This window comes from Opisthocomus hoazin, chromosome 8, assembly GCF_030867145.1.
Source record: "Opisthocomus hoazin isolate bOpiHoa1 chromosome 8, bOpiHoa1.hap1, whole genome shotgun sequence".
Lineage (NCBI taxonomy): Eukaryota > Metazoa > Chordata > Aves > Opisthocomiformes > Opisthocomidae > Opisthocomus > Opisthocomus hoazin.
In genome coordinates, this window is record NC_134421.1 from 62,103,253 (window position 1) to 62,124,380 (window position 21,128).

The following is a 21,128-nucleotide window of genomic DNA, read 5'->3' on the forward strand; positions in this document are numbered from 1 at the left end:
TTGAACTGGGGAGCCCAGAACTGGACACAGTACTCCAGATGAGGCCTCACCAGGGCAGTGTAGAGGGGAAGGAGAACCTCCCTCGTCCTGCTAGCCACACTCTTCTTGATGCACCCCAGGATCCCATTGGCTTTCTTGGCAGCCAGGGCACACTGCTGGCTCATGGTTAACCTGTCGTCCACCAGGACACCCAGGTCCCTCTCCACAGAGCTGCTCTCCAGCAGGTCCGCCCCAAGCCTGTACTGGTGCATGAGGTTGTTCCTCCCCAGGTGCAGGACCCTGCACTTGCCCTTGTTGAACCTCATCAGGTTCCTCTCTGCCCAGCTTTCCAGCCTATCCAGGTCACGCTGAATGGCAGCACAGCCTTCTGGTGTATCTACCACACCTCCCATTTTGGTGTCGTCAGCAAACTTGCTGAGGGTACATTCTAACTCTTCATCCAGGTCGTTGATGAAGAAGTTAAACAAGACTGGGCCCAGTACTGACCCCTGGGGGACACCACTAGTTACCAGCCTCCAACTAGACTCAGCGTCGCTGATGACAACCCTCTGAGTTCTGCCATTCAGCCAGTTTTCTATCCACTTCACCGACCACTCATCCAGCCCACACTTCCTCAGCTTCCCTAGGAGGATATCATGGGAGACTGTGTCGAAAGCCTTGCTGAAGTCTAGGTAGACAACATCCATGGCTCTCCCTTCGTCTACCCAGCCAGTCATGTCATCGTAGAAAGCTATCAGATTGGTCAGGCATGATTTCCCTTTGGTGAATCCATGCTGACTACTCCTGATAACCTTCTTTTCTTCCACTTGCTTCATGATGGCCTCCAGGATAAGGTGCTCCATCACCTTTCCCGGGATGGAGGTGAGGCTGACCGGCCTGTAGTTCCCTGGGTCCTCCTTCTTGCCCTTTTTGAAGATTGGAGTGACATTGGCCTTTCTCCAGTCCTCGGGCACCTCTCCTGTCCTCCAGGACCTCTCAAAGATGATGGAGAGTGGCTCAGCAATGACATCCGCCAGCTCCCTCAGCACTCGTGGGTGCATTCCATCGGGGCCCATGGATTTGTGGACATCCAGATCACTTAAGTGATCCCTCACACAGTCCTCCTCGACCAAGGGAAAGTCGTCCTCTTTGTAGGCTTCTTCTCTTACCTCCGGGGCTTGGGATTCCTGAGGGCCAGTCTTAGCACTGAAGACTGAAGCAAAGAAGGCATTCAGTAGCTCTGCCTTCTCCGTATCCTCCGTCACCAGGACACCCGCCTCATTCAGCAGCGGCCCCACGTTGTCCCTAGCCTTCCTTTTGCTGCTGATGTAGTTGAAGAAGCCCTTCTTGTTGTTTTTGACATCCCTTGCCAGCTTCAATTCCAGGTGAGCCTTGGCCTTCCTCGTTGCATCCCTGCATGCTCTCACTACGTTTCTGTACTCTTCCCAAGTGGCCTGTCCCTCTTTCCACATTCCATGGACCTTTCTCTTCTGCCTGATCTCCGCTAGAAGCTCCTTATTTAACCATGCAGGTCTCCTGCCTCCTTTGCTAGATTTCTTTCTCAGGGGGATGCATTGCTCCTGTGCATGGAAGAAGTGTTGTTTAAAGAGCGACCAGCACTCATGGACCCCCCTGCCTTCGAGAGCCCTGGCCCACGGGATTCCTCCCAGTAGCTCCTTGAAGAGGGCAAAGTCAGCCCTCCTGAGGTCCAGGGTTTTGATCCTGCTTATCGCCCTGCTTCCTCCACGCAGGATCCTGAACTCGACCATTTCATGGTCACTGCAGCCGAGTCCACCTCCAATCTTCACATCCTCCACCAGTCCCTCCTTGTTTGTTAACACGAGGTCCAGCAGCGCGCCTTTCCTTGTTGGTTCCTCCACCACTTGCATCAGAAAGTTATCATCGATGCTCTGTAGGAACCTCCTGGATTGCGCCTGCCTAGCTGTGTGGTCTTCCCAGCTGATGTCAGGGTGGTTGAAGTCCCCCATGAGAACCAGGGCCTGTGACTGTGAGGCTGCTTACAGCTGCCTGTAGAAGGCCTCATCAACCTCCTCCTCCTGGTCAGGTGGCCTGTAGTATACACCCACCGTAATGTCACCCGTGTGAGCCTGTCCCTTAATTCTAACCCACAAGCTTTCAACTCCTTCCTCATTTGCCCCCAGGCCAAGCTCAATGCATTCCAGTTGCTCCCTCACATATAGAGCAGCTCCCCCTCCTCTCCTTGTTGGTCTGTCAATACCTTCATTTACACCTGGTCATGGTTTTTGAAGCAAATACTGTCCTGTTTTTTTTTAAAAAAAGAATTTATTTCAGCAAGAAACATGATACCAGATACAGAACGGGGTGTTCAATAGCTGCAAGCGTGATGGTGTAGACAGGGCATTCCTGTTAGAGCAATCCAGGGTGTGGTGCTTGCCCCTTACACTAGATAGTTTTTGAATGAATGGGACACTGGGTGAACAGCACTGACAGCAAACAGAGATTAATTCTCCCTGTCCCTGATGGTGTGGCCAGTGACAGTCCCAGAAAAGGAAAGGCTGGGTATTTCGGGAAACAGAGCTGTCCAGCTGTCCTGGTTTTGCCTGGGATAGAGTTCATTTTCCTCCCAGTAGCTGCTGTGTTTTGGATTCAGTATGACAAGAATGTTGATAACATTGATGGTTTTAGTTATTACTATGAAATCCAGGACTTTTTCCAGTCTCTCACATTCAGCTAATGAGCAGGTGTGCAGGAGCTGGGAGGCAGCATAGCCAAGCATCTAGCTCAATCTGGCCAATGGAAATATTCCACATGGATGTTATGCTTAGTTTATGAACGGGGGTTGGCCAAGGGGCAGGAATCCTTTTTTTCTTCTTTTTTTTTCCGTGAGTTTGAATCCTGTCTTGTCTGGGAATTTGTTTTTTCTCAGGAATTTGTTTTTTCTCAGGAATTTTGTGAAATTTGTGAAGCCGCGTGCTCTGGGTTCTGTAATCGCTGCTGAGGGATTGGCTGGAAATTGGTCATCAGGTGGTGAGAAAATTGTATTGTGTATAGTTTGTTTTGCATATTCAGTGGTAGTAGTAGTAGTAGCAGTAGTATGTTCTTTGTTGCCTTATTAATCTGTCTCTATCTCACCCACGAGTTTTACCTTTTGTCCATTTCTCCTCCCCATTCTGGTCAGGGGGGATGGAGAGGGGGAGCGAGTGGCTGTCTAGTTCTTAGTTGCTGGCTGTCAGGTTAAACCACGACATTAGCACACTGTATAAACCCCGTGGGTAGACATTTATGTACTCTTCTCACATCACTTACCTCAGGCTTTGCCATTTTCACTCCCCCATCCCTCTTGGTTGTATCTTCTCACTGCTGACCTCACCAAGCTGTTCCCCAGCAATCTTTCCCTCAGACTCTCAGCCCCAGCACCAGAATCAGCCATACAGGCTCCTTACACCACAGCCTTCGATTTCATTCTCTGCCTAGACACCTGATGATCACTGAGGTCACTGGCAATGTGTAGTATCCTCCAAAATCTGCATTCCTGTCAGGCAATAAAGGATAACATAATTAGGTAGGCTGAAGCCCATGGCAAAGTAACTCTTGGTTCTTTCAACTTCATTCAGTATTTTGGGATGACGGGGTAATTCCCTGACACTTTATACCCTATATTGGTTGTGTATCCTTTTTTTAATTTATTTTCAGGTTTGCTTTTTGTTCTCTCCAATACTGCAACCATCAGGGCTGGTTTACACCTGAAATGTGGCTAACTGAATGCTTCATTACTGGTGCCTACATACCGTGTCCCTGACTCGAGCTGCAGGCAAGAGGAATAATTAGAGTGTTTGAGTCTGTTCCAGATTGCGTTTGGATCTGTGTCTGTAGCTACAGAGAACACCTCCAGCAGTCCACAGACACCGGGATGCATGTGGGTATCACTCATTGCCCACCCAAATTACTCTGCCTGGTTAAGAGGTTAGCATGCAGATGGTGAATTAACTGGCCAGTTCAGGACACAGAACAGAGTGGAGGCTGATGCAGAAATAGGTCTGACAAAGCTGAGCTCTGCCTGTGAACCAGGGTTTTGCAGATGAGAACTTTCCTGCTTTGAGTCGGAGTCTGGCATGTGCTGAGTGAGCAGGTTTAGTTGCTTCTGTGCAGTGAGTTTGTGGTCCCTGCTTGCACTTATTTGTCTGGCTAATTTATGTGTTTATGTCTGTTGGTTCCTTGTTATTCAGATTTGTCTGTTAATTGTAAGAATTTGTATTTCAGCCATATTGTAATAAAAGAGAATCTTTACAGTGGAACGCAGCAGCTGTTTAACAGTTTGTATCAGCAGTACACAACCAGCAACAATGCAGGGCAAAAGAACAACGCTCTGCTCAAAAACTTGGGAGAACAGAATAAAAATATGCTACCTGAAGCTGTAGAAATCCTAACTTTCTGAAAACTGTTGTAGTCCCTCAGGGAGCCATGGTTTTAGAGACATAAGAAGTGATACCTCTTGGAAATTTGTGCCAGAACTGAGCTCATACCCCAGCATGGTGCACGAGGTCCAGAGTCACATATCACAAAAATAAAATTACCAAGGTTTTTCTCTTGAGGGCCCTCATTTGAGCATAGCAGGATCCTGCTTGTTTTGTGGAAAACTGTCAGAGTTTGCAATGGTTTACTTTAATTTCCTCTGCACACGGTATAATCGCTGAAATAACTGAGCTAGCTACAATTATTGGCCATGCAATTTCATGCATCTGTGAAAATTTATTAAAGTACAAATCCTTGCACTTGCTCTAATTTGTGCTAATGAAAGAGCTTGGCATATTTGCCAGTAAGTCTTATGAATTCAGAGGGAATCACTGTAATGATTTCAAATTAGAATAATAAATTTGACTTTATCACATTAAAATTAATAAAACTGTTGTTAGTGATTTGATTTTCCACTATTCTGAGCCTAGTGTAGCATTAAAGATGGACCGTTTTTTCAAGAAGTTTCTAGGAATCCACAGTTGGAACTTTTGATCAAAGAGAAGCTATAGATTTACGTCTCAGCATATTTCTTCTTAAGAAATTTGGCTCTGAAGTAATTATTAGAAACTGTAATAAAGTGTGGGCAACAGAAACGCAAAGGCTATCCAGCTGCAGAATGAGAACAAAATTTAATGAACATTTGGTTTGCAATTTAACTTACAAACTGATTAATGATAGTTATATTTTTCCTCCAGATGACAGTATAATCAGGAAAGTGACAAAGGTGTCTACTGTACTAGTGGTATGAATGAGATATCTACCTTTTTCATACATCAATACTGTGTTTGCTTGAAGAGCAAACACATTGTTCCTGAATTGGTTGAAGCTGGTCTACTAGGAATATACCCATTATGTTTAGCTATGGAAATTCATCTCTTTGTCCTTCTTTGTGTTCTACATCACTGTAGTGAAAATCACTTGACAGCAAAAGCTTTCAAATGTGCTTTTTCATTGTGTCTTCACAAACATAATAAATTTCCACATAAATGCGGTCAAAAGAAGCTGAGAAATACAGAAAACTTCAACTGTCCAATGACATTCAGCTCTATGACATCCTCCTGCAGCAGAATGACCCAACTATGAGGACTGGTGTTCCTCAGGGATCAGTATTGGGACCGGTGCTGTTTAACATCTTTGCTGGCAATGTGGACAGTGGGATCGAGTGCACCCTCATCAAGTTTTCCAATGACACCAAGCTGTGTGGTGCGGTCGACATGATAGAGGGAAGGGATGCCATCCAGAGGGACCTGGGCAGGCAGGGTCCACAAGCAGTGTGGCCAGCAGGTCAAGGGAGGGGATTTTGCCCCTCTGCTCCGCGCTGGTGAGACCTTACCTGGAGTCCTGCATCCAGCTCTGGAGCCCTCAGCATAGGACAGACATGGACCTGTTGGAGTGGGTCCAGAGGAGGCCACAAAGATGATCAGAGAGCTGTAACACCTCTCCTATGAGGACAGGCTGAGAGAGTTGGGGCTGTTCCGCCTGGGGAAGAGAAGGCTGCGGGGAGACCTTACTACAGCGTTCCAGTTCCATAGGGGGCTTATAAGAAAGACGGAGAGGTATGTGTTAGTAGGGGCTGTACCAACAAGAGAAGGGGTAATGGCTTTAAACAAAAATAGGGTAGATTTAGACTTGATATCAGGAAGATATTTTTTACAGTGAGTGCAGTGACACACTGGAACAGAGTAGATGCCCCCTCCCTGGAAGCATTCAAGGGCAGGTTGGATGGGGCCTTGAGTAACCTGGTCTAGTGGAAGATGTCCCTGTCTATGGCAGGGAGGTTGGAACTAGATGATCTATAAGGTCCCTTCCAACCCAAACCATTCTGTGATTCTATGATTCTATGAATTTTTTGAGCAGAAGGTGGAAATAATAAAACTGCAACAAGGGCCATTGAGGGCACTGGACTAAAGTATGTCTCTCAGTAGGGCTTGAAGTTGCACCCAATAATAAAACAGTGCAAAGATAACAGTGCAAAAATTATTCTGATTGCAATAACAAGACAAATTGAACAGTCTTGCTTTTGTACAAGGTGGGAAGGTAGAGGAAGATAGGTGGTATAGGATTGCCTTTATGAAACAGGCTGAAGAGGATGAAAAGGAAAGACAGATTATTACTGCTACCATTCTTGTTTTGTCTTCTCTCTCCTCTCTCCTTCCTATTAACTTCCAAATTATCTCTTCATCCTTTTCCCTTCTCACCTTAGACACTTCTTCATCTTGCTACTTCTTTCTAAGTGTATCCTCTCCATCTGGCCAGACCAGTTACTCAGGATCCACGTTGCTGTACCTGTGATGTCCCAGGAGAACTATGACTGGGTTCTGAAAGTACGTGGTCAGAAAATCCATTTTTGTGCCAATAAATTACTACTGGAAGAGCACCAGTCTCTGGTCCTGAGGGCATTTCTCCAGCCTGGACCCTGACCCTGCTTAGATGCTAGCACGGTTGCTGCCAACAACACCTTGGGGATGAGATTTTTTGATGCAGGAATTGTGCACATAAGATAGAATCACAGAATCATAGAAAGTTTTGGGTCGGAAGGGACCCCTAGAGGTCATCTAGTCCAAACCCCCCCGCAGCGAGCAGGGACACCGCTAACTACATCAGGTTGCTCAGAGCCCTGTCCAACCTGGTCTTGAATGTTTCCAGGGATGGGGCCTCCACTACCTCTCTGGGCAACCCGTTCCAGCATTTCACCACCCTCATTGTAAAGAATTTCTTCCTTATATCTAGCCTAAACCTACCCTGTTTTAGTTTAAAACCATTACCCCTCGTCCTGTCACTGCTGTCTCTACTAAAAAGATTGTCCCCATCTTTCCTATAAGCTCCCTTTAAGTACTGAAAGGCTGCAATCAGGTCTCCCCGCAGCCTTCTCTTCTCCAGGCTGAACAAGCCCAGCTCTCTCAGTCTGTCCTCATAGGAGAGGTGCTCCAGCCCTCGGATCATTTTTGTAGCCCTCCTTTGGACCCGCTCCAACAGTTCCATGTCCTTCTTGTGCTGAGGGCTCCAGAGCTGGATGCAGTACTCCAGGTGAGGTCTCACCAGAGCAAAGGGGCAGAATCACCTCTCTCGACCTGCTGGCCACGCTTCTCTTGATGCAGCCCAGGACACGGTTGGCCCTCTGGGCTGCCAGCGCACATTGCTGGCTCATGTCCAGCCTTTTGTCTATCAGTACCCCAAAGTCCCTCTCAGCAGAGCTGCTCTCGATCCTTTCATCCCCCAGCCTGTATTGATACCGGGGATTATCCCGACCCAGGTGTCGGACCTTGCACTTGGCCTTGTTGAACCTCATGAGGTTCACACAGGCCCACACAATCCTACCCCTCTGCCTGGGGAAACCTGGCCACAGGAAACTTTCTTTATCATCATTCTGTATGACCAGTTCTTGGTGTAGAAAATCATTTCTTGGTATTGGATAGTCAGGCTTATGTCAGGATTGCTGGAAAAAAAGGACTGCCTGCGTGCCGTTAGTAACTGTTTATGTTTAGATGGAGTATGTAAGGGCAATAAATTATTTACAGTGAGAGCTATCATATGACTGATTTCTCATCCTATGAGAAATTGATTTGCAACATCAAAATGTTCCCCATTTTGTAGGAGGTAGCATGGTAACACACATGTATTTCAGTGACAAAAGTATTACACACATGTAGGGTGACAAATCTCATGGCCATACTTTTAATGGTTCTGCAGACAGCTATGAAGCTGCTCTAGCAGCTGCCTAAGCTCCTATTCTCTCTTCAGACAATTTTGTTCTCACCAGAGAACTGCGGTTTTCACATTATCATCAAAGTTATCACATTAAAAGACTGAACTCTGGCATGACTTCACTCATCAGCAAGACAGAGGTGGGATTTCTTTTTTTTTTTTAATATTTTGATCTGCTTGACATTATTCTTAACCAAACAGCATGCATGTATTTCAGAAAATGATCATGAGTAGGTAGTGGTTTAGTACTAGAGCTGCTGTCTGTCTGTCTGTGATCTGCTGTAAATCTTTGCTTTACATACAGCCTAAAACACATCTTGTTCTTTCATTAACTATATATTAGAGATCTACAATTCAACGAGAAAGAAGGAGGAGGGAAAAGCTGTTTCAAGACAACATAATTCCTCCTGGTTTTTTGTGAGATTTATGAGAAGAGGGCTCCCTTCAGAGGATTTTACAGTTGTTTTTTTCCCAGAAGCCAATGTAGAATCGCTATCCAATATCTACCGCAAGGTCGCACATTGTTCAGTTTTTCACTCCAAGTCCCTGACAATCTGGATCGAGCAGCTAAGTAGCAATTAACAGCATTTATGGTTTGCTAATGCAAAACAGAGATGGACTACAAGATGACTTCCTCTGCTCTGCTTAGATCTTGGGTTTGCTTGCAGCCATGAGGCAGATGGAAGAGACACTGACTAAGCTATTCAGAGACTAGGTTGTACAACGAGAGCACTATCTTTTGAATATGTTTTGAACCAATTTGCAAAACAAGAGCCTAGTGCTACAGAAGTTTTTTCCTAATGTTTATTTTTAAAACATTTCCAATCTCTTTAAAGCTACAGATCCTATAAAAACAAATGCCTTGTGGGATTCAACAGTTCAGCAGTTGAAAGGGTCAGGTATGAAAATTCAGCTCTCTGAATGTATAGGGTGACACTTATTCAAACATTAGAAGATATAATAATTTCTGTCTAGAACTTCTCATTCTTCCGTTCCATTTTTAGTTTCCTTTTCACAGAGCAAAAGCGGTGTGTCATGAGTTTCTTAGCTGGCATGCAACAGTCATCTTGGTGAAGATATGGTAGCATGTGTTGTGAATGTATGAAGTGCACCAGAAGTTTAGAAAAAGTATTCTAATAAGGTTTCAGAGTTTTTGAAGGAGTTGCTTGAAACAGTTAATATCTCTTATCTTATAAAGCTATATGCCTCCCTCACCAGGAACACAACTGCATAAAGCAGTGAAAGTCGACAAACACGAACCTAAAGCAGCTTTGAGGTACCTGAGCTTTAATGGACATATTATCAAAGTGAGATACTGAAAAAGTGTATGTTCTGAAGGGATACAGGTCCTACTTGTAGAGTTTCAGGACAACAAAACTGTATCTTTGTGGCTGTGAATTTTTTTTATTTTAAATGTCAGATTTGACTGATCCACATTCATGCTGTGACATAGACTGGAATAATTTTGGGCAGAAAAATCTACATTTGCAGCAGACACAGATTCATTCTCATCTACCCAGCGTACCACCTACCTATCTTCTTGGCAGATTAAAATTAGAATAACTCCTGGGGGAGAAGTATTAGTGAGCAGAGAAGAAGGAATTGGCTAAGGTACATTATAAATAAATTTATCACCTAACTGCACTTTATGACTTACACATTCTCTGTTAATGACAGCTAGAGTGCTGCAAATCACTTTTTTAGTAAAGAAATAAATATCCATGTCTGTTCCACACCAATCTGTCTCCTGCTTCATATTCTTCATGGTGGTGATATTGCTTAAAATAATAGATACAATCTGATTCTAATATAAGGTTGAAATAACTTTAATTGTTTAATGGATCTGTTTTGAACAATTGGGCTGAGCATTCTTTTTCTGATAACTGCATCTCAGCACCCTTTTACAACAAAATGGATAGACTGTCCTTAGTTCACACCAAACTTCAAAAAAAATTATTATATTCCACAGTACAGTTCAATATAGGTCACAATGGTCACGTCAAAACTACTTTTTGTTATGGTTTACTCCTAATAACTAAGAAAGAGGGAGCAGGAAGGAATCACTCCCACGCAGCACTCCTCTTGGGGTACTCCTGGTACAGCTTATGGCATAACCTGGGTCTTGCCCTCCTAGCAGGGGAGTGTGGTGAGTTGACAGAAGGTGGTTGTCCCATTCTTCTGGGCCTGTGGATGCACAGCAAGCCTCATCGTCCACAGCTCAGCAGCACAACGCTCCCAAATCAGTGCCATATTGGCGGCCATTGGACAGAATAGATTGCAGCCATTTTTCATGGATGTGTAAGGTGAAATCCAATAGAAGAAGCAGACTTTCTCAGTTCCAATTTTCCAGGAGATCCAGCCCTAATGATGTTGTTGCTACAATTGTGTTACACCATTTGATGTTTTCAAGAAGACTGAGCAATGATCACTTACAGTATCGACAAGCAAAGGTATTTATGAAAATCAAATCGATACATGACTTAGACATCCAATTCCATGTATTTCATTTGCAAATTGTTCCCTGAAGATTTTATTTATTTTTTCATAAAATCCCTCAGCTTTATAGAAAATCAATTCTCTGTCATCTAAATGTTGTCTTATAGCTCAGCATGCCCTCAATTTATTTTTATAGTGTTCCCTATTAATAGGGATGTATATTAGAAATAGCTGTAAATATATATGCTGTGCTTTTTTTGTTGGAGAGAATCTTAGAGAAGTTTGATGAAATTATATTTAAAGTGACTGCTCTAAATTTTAAATTTGTATAATTTATGTGTCCAGGGTGACAGATTAATCATAGGTGCCTGTATAACATAAAACTCCAATTAAAATAAACAAAAATTAACTTGTTGGAGTTGTCATGTATGCAAAAAATTAGTTTGAGTAATAAATGAAGACTTTAAGCCAACTTTTTCTTATTATCTTTTTTTTTTTTTTTCTTATAAATGCTTCCTGTCTTGAGTCAATGGAATTACTGGACTACAGTTTACCATAGGTAGTTAGGTATTTCAGAAGAGACTGATGTGAATAACAAATAAAGATGACTGCTAGCCTTGTATGAAAAAGAGAAGAGCAGTTTTGTGGACTTCAAGCTAACGAGTTGTGCTACTATAAACACTAATGAAAGAGCAGAGTGACATTGCAAGCCTGGAAAGGCCATGTTATACATAGTAGTGGAATACGTAATTGGACAATTTAGGGCTTGGTGGAAGTCATTGCTATTGAAAATCAATTATGAAAATGAACATTTATTTTTGAGTGTCAGAGTTTATCTGACAAGCTATAATCTTCAATTGATATCGTTTTCCTTCATATCCCCAGCAATTTAATTCAGAGGGATGTCTCTTCATCTCTTTTTCTGCACCCTGCAATTATAATTTCTGATTAGTTTTAGCATTTCCAGCTCCCAGCAGAGGAGAAGAGAGGTGATAGGAGAGAGAGGAAAGAGATGATGGCCAGTCTGGAAATTACTAGAAATATTTTGGGGGGGAGCAACAGAGGGAAGAGAGTGAAATAAATAAATAGGCAAGAATGGATCGCTGCTGAATGTGGAAGAGAAAGGCAAGTCTTGGAAAAATCACATCTCTCAACTTTCACTGATTAAAACTGAATCTAACTAAACCAAGATATAAGAGATACCTCCCTTCCAAAAATCACTATAATGTGTAATATTATTTTAATAAATAAGAAAATGTTGGGAATTAAAAACATCTACCTCCAGTAAATCCTGAATTTAAAAGAATACTATATATGACAGGAGGAGTACAACCAGACTGTTGACCTTATTTTTAACAATTTAACAATAAAATTAGTACCTAAAGCCAGCTCCTGCATTAAGTGCAAGTGCTAACAGGACAAATTGATTCTCCCCTCAACAATTCATCCACAAGAAAATGTATAAAAGTAAAACACAAGTGTTTTAGTCAAAACATGACACTGCTGTATTAGAACCCCATGTGCAAGCATCTAGCTATGAAAGAGAAGTCTTTTGCAAGCAGAAATTTTCACACCAGAAAATGGAAATTATGCAAGTTTAATGAAGACAGAAATGGAACAAAGCAAGAACAGTTATGTTATTAGTGGTGACAAGGAAAGCTGTGTTGTGCTTCAGCAGACCTTGGTGATCTTGATTTACAGACCACAGGTATCTATATAAAATCGTAGCAATGGTCCAAAAGTATTTTCAGTCCAGAAAAATTATACTTATTTAAAGACTGTACTTAAAAGTCCACAGAAAAAGTACAAAATAAGTATATTGCCAACCTGTGATAAATGATTGACTAATGATCAAATCTTAAAAAGTGAACCAATGTTGTGATAGATTAATCATGGCCATGAAGTATGAAGGAACTCAAATGAGAATACTTGGCCCATAATAAGTCAGCTGAGACCTATATGCAGAGCAAGTAAATAATCTCAGAATCAAAAGAAGAGTATATGAGTCAGGCACAGAAGTAGACCAACAAATTATATACATAAAAATGGAAATTGTTAGAAAAATTAATTAATTTGTTACAAAAGCAAATACAGAGATGAAAAGATAGGAGATAAATAAAATGAAAAATTAAATGAGCACTATTGCCAGTTTAAGAAAGGCAAAAATATTTCCCAGTGCTTCATCTGGAAAAGGATACTGACTAGCATGATGGCTGGGGAGGTAATTACATCCCTACAGCGTGGGCACAGCGGTCAGTCAAGGATGGCCAACGACAGTATTCGGCCCCTGGAAGAGGGATTGTGCCGTCAGCAAGGCAGGACTTGAATGGACCAGAACAGCCAATGGCAACTCAGAGCCAAGCGAGCAGACAGCAGGGTCAGACTGGGGTCACAGATCCTCTGAACAACTGGAAAGAGTACCGTAAGTATATCTAGAACTGGATAAATATGAATTTTTCATTATTTGTGGAAATATTGGGTTACAGGCCTTGGAAAGTCATAATCTTTAGGAAACCTAAGTAAAGATAATAAAACAGTTTAGAAACACTGTCACAAATACTAAAACCTCAATATATCTTCCATAAATTGCAGATATTTGCAAACTCTCAGGCATTGATTGACCAAAGAATCAAACAATCATGGTTTCTTCAACATGATGCATTTATCTCATATGTCAGAGAACTAGTGAGCTATTCTAAAATACTTAAGGTGTTAATGAAAATGTAAAGATAAAAATGATGATGTGGGGCAAGAGATGAGGCACCTTCCTTATGAAAGAGACAGCGTCCAGTTTCTGGCTCAGTGACACTAATATAGATAGAATAAAGGTATACCCAAACTGAAAGAAATGTCTTGGAGTGGTGTTTGTACATGAACAGTTCAACCAGCTCTTTCAGGAGCAGGAAGCCATTCAAGTAGAACATGACTATAAATTACTGGAGGGCATTTCTTAGAAGCCACTACAAGCTGCTCCAAAGTGCTTTCAGCCCATGCTCTGAGAGAGTGGCATTATTATTTCAGGCATACGTTGCAAGAAAGGGACTGCAATTACTGACAACTTATCCAGGGAAGACTTGTAACATTAAAGGAAAGAGAAGTGAATATGAATACAAAATTGTAACCCTTGCAGAAATATAAAAGATGAGAAAACACTGAAACCATTGGACAATAAATATTCATGTCCCTTTTAAGAAAAGATCTGGCAAGGATCGTATGAAACACATAAGGCAAATATTTACAAATATTCATAACAGTTCTCCATCAGGCTATTTGGTCCCACAGAAGGAAGGCTCAAGTCCTTCTGAAGTATGCCAGAATGACTGACATGAGATGAGTATCCAAGGACACGTCAAACTGTACATTGTAGTCAAACTGTACATTGTAGTCAAACTGTAATGTCCAAACTATTGAAAAAAGAAGTTGTCTGTTCCTGATTACAGGCCTATACTCAGAAAGCTTATGCACCCTTGCCAAACAGTCCTGAAGATCTCTGAGATGTGAGCAGATGTGAAACACATACAAGGCCAGGCAAGCCATGAAAGGGAAACTAAAAATGTACAGCTAGCCCATAGAGCCCATGATCACAAAACACTCATTAGAGTAGACTGATTTCTTGACTGCCTCAATGATAGGTGAAGCAATGAATATTTAAGTACATTTGTTAACACAAAGTATAGTTTCAAACAATGAAAACAAAAGAAAACAGGGACCATTCAGGGTCAGACAAAATGCTTGTCTGACTCCTAATCCTGTAGGGTCAGGGGGAGATACTTGGGGATGGGAAAAAGAGCAGGTCAAGCACAGTTCCCCAAAATGTCCCTTCACCTTAATATGGCCTGGGACTTCCTAAATCAGAAGTGCTGGTTTTGTTTATTACCCTCCAAAGAATTTTTCTTTCCATGCATTTTTTGTTCTAGCTGGAAGATTCAATCATCACCTCTCATTATGCAGCACGCCTGGGTGTATTTGAAGTGAATTATCGTCAAATTTCTCCTTGTTCTTTACTTTTAAAACCTCTTTCAGTATTTCAGTGTTTTATCTGGTAACCACTAGTGGTCTTGTGTGAACTTTCTCATGTGCACTCAAAGCTTTCTTGAAGTACAGTGATCCATACTGACACCATATTTCGTATGAAGCTTTACTAATGTGGCATGGACCAGATTAACCCTATACATTTCACAGGTGAAATATGCATTTCTTAGAAACTGAGAACAGCACAGAGGCAGAGCAGCTGGAGTTTTGTTGGTTATGATGTTGTTTCTGTGAGAATGAAAGCATATTTCTCTCTCTTGTGCCAAGGTATTGTGGAGTTGCCATCCAAAACAGGGCTGATTTCACTGGAGGTTATACTTCTGCTATCTTTTATCTACTTATAGTGAAGAAAATAGTTCCTGCATAGTGCAAAGTATTGTAAAGTCAGTCCCTACTTATCTGCGTGACTGTTATAAGTTGTCTGTTACATAAGGCATAAACACTGAAAAGTCAGTACTTAGATGTCAACATACTAGACAGCTAAGAAATATCTTCTGTGAAGATAAAGATTTTGTACTTCTGTGAAGAACAATGAGCTAACGAGTCATGCATGTCCTGCACGAAATACCTTAAGCCTATTATAAGGCTTATCCCTTTGTAACCCGAAATTGTCTCACTATGTTTGACTGTGGAAAAGGGGGAGATGTTTGCATATTCATCTTAGAAGAATTTTCCATCTGTGTGATACAGAAGTGGGTTTTCCAGGACAAGAGAAGAAAAAAAAAGTTAATTTGTAGCTGTAGCATTCCAGGATGTAATTAATTGTCTCAGCACACTGCTGATTTCTCCTGCAGCAGAAAGCATGCACAGCCCTGTATGATGCTGTGCACTCCTCATGAAGGACCAAGACACTTCATTGATCCTTTTGTTAGGGGCTCCTCAGAGCTTCGGAAGTCCTTTAAATTTCACAGGTAGAAATTTCATCCCTGTCAATTCCTCTTTGCCCTGCTCTGGAGGAAAAAAGAAATCCAGGTTGGCTCTGAGAAAGTTCTCCCAGCAGAGCATTATTGAAATGCACGGCTTTCTGCCCCTCCTTGCAGCTTGTGGACCTGTCCTGCTTTACTCTAGGACCTGGTGCAAAATCTGGGAGATAAAAATACGGGGCAAAGGCCCCCAGTTTTACCCTGAGTCTTGAAGGAGACAGAGAATCTGGGCTTCACTGACAACTTTTATCATGCCCTGCTATATCTCTGGTTTCATCCACACTTTCCTACAAATTTCACTCCAGGAATTAAGACTGCCATTCAAGAAGATCTCTGCTTCCATCGTAAACACCCTGATATCACTCTGTAAGGCCCGTCAGCCTGCAGCCTTGCAGCCCCACTGGTACCTCTGTGCTGGCTCACCTCAACATTCAGCAGTCAGCTGGAAAGCCACAGCTGATCAGAAGATAACAGCAGCAAGCGGTGGAGCTGCTGGTGGCATCTTCCAGCCCTTAACCAGGTCACTCCCAAGACCCAAATCATCATCCAACCATGGATAACAGGGATTTGCAGCCAAAACTGTTCCCTGGGCCCTGCAGACATCGCTGCTGGACAGTGAACTGGATTGGGGGGTGATGGCAATGATGAGAAGATATCTGCAGTGCAGAGGGAAAATGGTTTGACTTTTGAAGCTCCGCATCAAAGGAACATGAAGCCCTTTCAGTGTTTAATATCTTAACTACTTCATATTAGCTTCTTAAGCGTTAAGTAGTGCAGAAATATGAGTCCTTTTCCCATCAGTTTTGCCTTATTTTTACGAAGGCGTGAGTATCTCTTAGCAATTCAAGTGAATTCTACATTTCCACAACCTTTTTTATTTTGACTCTACTCATTTTTTTCAGATGGGGATATCTTTAGTTGTGTATTTTCACTGAAAGTGCAGTATTTGATAACACATTAATAAGCATACAAATTTCCAATTAACACAAGAGAACTCCCAAATAGAATGGAATTAATCTCTTCCCAGGTTTCTGAATCTGTGAATGTGTTTTTCACCTGTAGCTCTTACCACTCTTGACAAGTATATTTGTGTGGACAAGCTGGAGTTCACAGAACAGAATCCCGAGTTTATGGTACAGAGTCTACATATGGAGAAAAGTATTGTATTCCTGAATGCAATGTTGTTCACATTTCGAGAAAATAGGACTATTTTAATACAAATGCAATTTTTAATTTCAGAACCTTCTAACATTTATATTTCTTACAGTAAAAACATTGAAGCTAATATAGAGATTTTTTATTATTTTTTTTCCAGTTACCCATAAAGTCTTACACCCGGTCCTTCTAGCTGTGTTGTTCAACATATATTTTTTTCAGTTTAGCTTCCTAGAACCTGACAGAAAATGAGACGTGCAGTTTTAAACAAGAAGGAATTATTTACAGACAAATTCCACTTTATTGCCAAAGGTGAACAGAGAATGTCTACGACTCTGATGATGTGGAATACCTGTGAACACCTGCGTGCAGTTAAGCAACAGAAGTAGAAGGGGAACTTAGTCTTTTGTTTATTCAAGAAATTCACTGTGTCTGTTTTATTAAACAGACAATTTAATTACATTTTATTAGATGTCTGAGGAATTGATTAGATGGCTGCATCCAGAAGGTAGTGGTCAACAGCTTAAAGTCCAGATGGAGACTGGTGACGAGTTGTGTCCCTCAGGGGTCTGTACTGGAACTTGTACTGTTTAATATCTTCACCAATGACATACACAGTGGGACTGAGTGCACCCTCAGCAAGTTTGCAGATGACACCAAGCTGTGTGGTTCATTGACACATCTGAGGGACGGGATGCCATCCAGAAGGACCTGGACAAGCTTGAGAATTGGGCCTGTGTGAACCTCATGAGGCTCAGCAAGGCGAAGTGCAAGGTCCTGCATCTGGGTCAGGGCAACTGCTGGTATCAATACAGGCTGGGGGAAGGAAGGGATTGAGCAGGTCAAGGGAGGTGATTCCGCCCCTCCGCTCTGCTCTGGTGAGACCCCACCTGTTCAGCCTGGAGAACAGAAGGCTCTGGGGAGACCTTATTGCAACCTTTCAGTGCTTAAAGGGGGCTTATGGGCAAGATGGGGACAAAATTTTTAGCAGGGTCTGTAGCAATAGGATAAGAGGTAATGGTTTAAAACTTCAAGAGGGTAGATTTAGACTGGATATAAGAAAGAAATTCTTTACTATGAGGGTGGTGAAACACTGGAACACCTCCAGAGAGTTGATAGATGACTCATCCTTGGAAACATTCAAGGTCAGTCTGGACAGGGCTCTGAGCAACTTGATCTCGTTGCAGATGTCCCTGCTCATTACAGGAGGGTTGGACTAGATGGCCTTTAAAGGTCCCTTCCAACCCAAACCATTCTATGGTTCTATGAGTCTAGGATTCTACAATTCTATTCACCAGCAGTTTAAGAATGCAGAATAATTGTCACTTGTGTTCCTCGGTGGACTCAGCTGATGAAATAAATGCAACTTTCAACTCTCATGTGTTTATAGTAAAAGAAGGCAGAGGGAAGGGATCTATTTTTTTTCAACAGTTGCTGCTCTCTCTAAGTTTTTGATTCATCTCTGAGGAAGACGACTAGGTCTGTTTCTGTTTTATATTTCCTGGGACCTCGTGGAAGTCTGACAAGTGGATCCTCTCTGTACAGGGAGGGGACAGCAATGCTCTTGCACAAGGCAGATATGCATTGCACCCTTCCAGCTTTCTAAGTGGTTTTTAGGGATGAGCTGGACCCTGTTAAAACACCTCCACCTGCTGGGGAAAGGATGGCTTCACTGGTGACTAAGGAAAACTGGGGTCACAAAATTAAAGTCATTGTCCTTACCTAGGGACGTGCTGATTCAAAGCAACATCTCCTTTCATCACATTCACACATCTCATCTTCCTGCACACAGCTCCACTCACTCTGCTCCTCACTCACCTTGAATTTCATGTCCCTTTTTCCTCTCCCTTAGCTCTGGCATGTTTTTCTCACCTTCACAGATAAAAGGGTCTATGCCTTCTTCTAGGGATTAAATCTCTCATATGATCCAGAAGGTTCCCCATCCTTTTCATAGCTAAACTGATCTCTGAAATACTCACACCTGGATCACAGACAGGTGTCTGAGGAGTTCTCCATTAGTTCTTCAACCTTTTTCTAAGTCTGTCCATGCATTTGCTGCTGGGTTGGAAACTTCTCAGGGTAAGCATCTGCTTTTCCTGAATGTCTGGGAAATGTTTAGCACTTCATAATCTCACAACCGAACAGCAGACAGCTATGTCTGTGAACCTCTGTTTAGCTTGCCAGATATTGGAGCTTCTCTTGAGACATCTGGGCTCCTGACAGCACTGTAGAGGAAGGTCCTTGCTTTTGAAGCAGGGAGAGACCTGGGAGGGGGGTGGTAAAGTCACATGCCAAGGAACAGGGAGGAAATTCTGTAAAGTATACTCATGAGGCTGGGTTTTCTTATTGAAAGCCACCTGCGCTGCACAGAGAAATTTTAGTCAAGGAAAGAAATACACAGGAATGGGGCAATAAACCAAAGAAAAAAAATTAATAACCACATTATCTATAAAAATCCTCCAATAAAATAATCAGTAACGCTTCATTCATTTCAGCTGGGACCTTGCTAGTCACAGCAAGTTTCATCCCTCAGAGAACAAATGGGGGAACGTGACTTCGGCCTTATACACAAGGACACGTGCCAGAAACACCTTTGTGCTCAGTTAGGTTATTTGTTCAAACATTAAAATAAGTAGCCCAACCCAGGATAATTAGGTGCTTCAGTGAAGCTTCCTGTGCAGTCTGAGGCATGAGAGGCACTTCCAGAGACTAGTTCCCTATGCTGGGTTCTGAGGAGCCCAGGGATGCTTTGCTTCTGGTAGGGATGCTTCAGCTAAACTGGATTAATTTGGGCCTATGTTCCCAATCAAAATAAATTACCATAATTAAAAATGTAAACATCATTGAGGACCTCTCTTCACATTTACACATGCATACTGTAAGTATCCAGCATATTAATATCAATGCATTTTTTGTGACACAGAGCCTTATACACATATTCTAATTCCAATAAATCAGTGGCCTTCTCAGATTAAATTCTTTCACAAGCAACACAAACTGAAAATGGTGCCCATTCTCCAGAATACAAAACTTAGCTTGTATTATGAGAGCATTTCTAAGCTTTTACAAAAACTTTGATAAACTTGTAATGCACCTTTGCAAGATCTTGGCTCAATCAAACTACGCTCAGCAATTAGTTGATGGAAATGTTCAGAATACTTCTGTGTTGAGCACAATATATCAAAGTCTGAAACAGGAACATCTTCCTGAACTAGCACCTTAACTGATTCCAGGCTGAGCTAAAGATTCAGCCCTCACAGCCACAGTCTGTAAGAGTTGAATACCTTCTGTGAATTAAACACAAAGGGCAATATAAAAGACACTGACTAATAGTTTGCACTTGCATCGTTTCAAAAGCAGCAAAAGAAATTGAACTGTAATAACATAGGAGTTGTAAATTCTTTGCTCAGCTCTTAGCTGACATTTGCATATGCTATTAATTTTTTCTTTGCATTGTAACTGAAAAAAAAAATTCTCTGCACTTCATATCAAGTATAGGTCACTGGTCTGTTTAATAGAATATTATGGAGTGGGTTAGGGAAGAAAAGTTAGATCAGTGCCTCTGTAGTAAGTACCATGATGCTTTGATGCTTTCGATTTTATGCCTCTTGATATCTCCAACAAACCTCACTTACAATTGTGATGACAATAGCATTTCTTTGTGAAATGTAGGTATCAAGTAACAGGTTGCTCTTGACCACAAGCGCATATTCATTCCAGCATCACTGTCACTTACATTTCACAGAGCTGTATTGCCTTTTCTCTGACTGGGTTGGCAGGTGAATACAGGTACAGCTGCCTGCCTTGGACATCTTATCAACTAAGGCATGGACAGTGAAGCTCTTAGTTAGCATGATGAATGAAGCAGACACTCTCTGCACCATTTACAAAGTACAGCTGACCCTCTGTTCGGTCCTTACTCCTCATATGTAATTGCTTAGTGACTAAAATCAGACACTCAATCAAACATTTATGTGCATGTATATAAATAACTCTTCTACAACCAAAAGTTCTCCAGCTTTTGTCCAGTTTGTTGCTTTATGAAAATGCCTTGGTTTTGTTAGAAGGTATAGTGAGCCCTTAATAATTAATCTTTATTTTTCTTTTTACTTCTAGGGAGTGATCCCCAAAGAGCAGTGACACCGTAGCAACATCTTCATCCTATACTAAAGCCACCAGCCAGGCCTCTGAAAAAGGAACCCGTTTATTTTAGCCACTCCTGAAAATATTGAAGTTCAAAGGACTGAACAAACAGGGAAGAATTAATTATATGAGGAAGGGAATAAAATCTGGATCTTAAATTCAGGCTTAATACAGCTGAACAAATCCCAAAGAAGATACAGCAGTTCACACAAAAATTGCTATGAGGAACATCTCCTCCCTCCTCCCCACTTCACCCTC